Raw genomic sequence first — 240 nt, forward strand, 5'->3', positions numbered from 1 at the left:
TAGTATTCGTATTAGAAAAAAATAGAAGTAGAAGTAGGAGGAGTAGGATAAAGAGGAAAATGAAGAGCACGAGTCCAGAGTGGAAGAACTGAGATAGAGAAAATGGAAAGAGAGGAATTAATACAATTTAAGGCGAAGAAAATAAATCAAATACGAAAAAAAAAACGAAAAAACAAAACAAAAAACAAACAAACAAAAAAACGAAAAAAAGCAAAGATGATAAACACAAAGAAGACACGA

At 30.0% G+C, this 240-nt stretch overlaps 1 protein-coding gene across 1 annotated transcript in view; it reads right to left on the reverse strand.

Annotated features, from left to right (window-relative positions):
* Positions 1-240, reverse strand: part of LOC119592508 (teneurin-m-like) — a gene marked incomplete in the record, with an annotated part of 54,907 nt that overhangs the window by 41,573 nt on the left and 13,094 nt on the right.

This window comes from Penaeus monodon, chromosome 30 (assembly GCF_015228065.2).
Source record: "Penaeus monodon isolate SGIC_2016 chromosome 30, NSTDA_Pmon_1, whole genome shotgun sequence".
Taxonomy (NCBI): Eukaryota; Metazoa; Arthropoda; class Malacostraca; order Decapoda; family Penaeidae; genus Penaeus; species Penaeus monodon.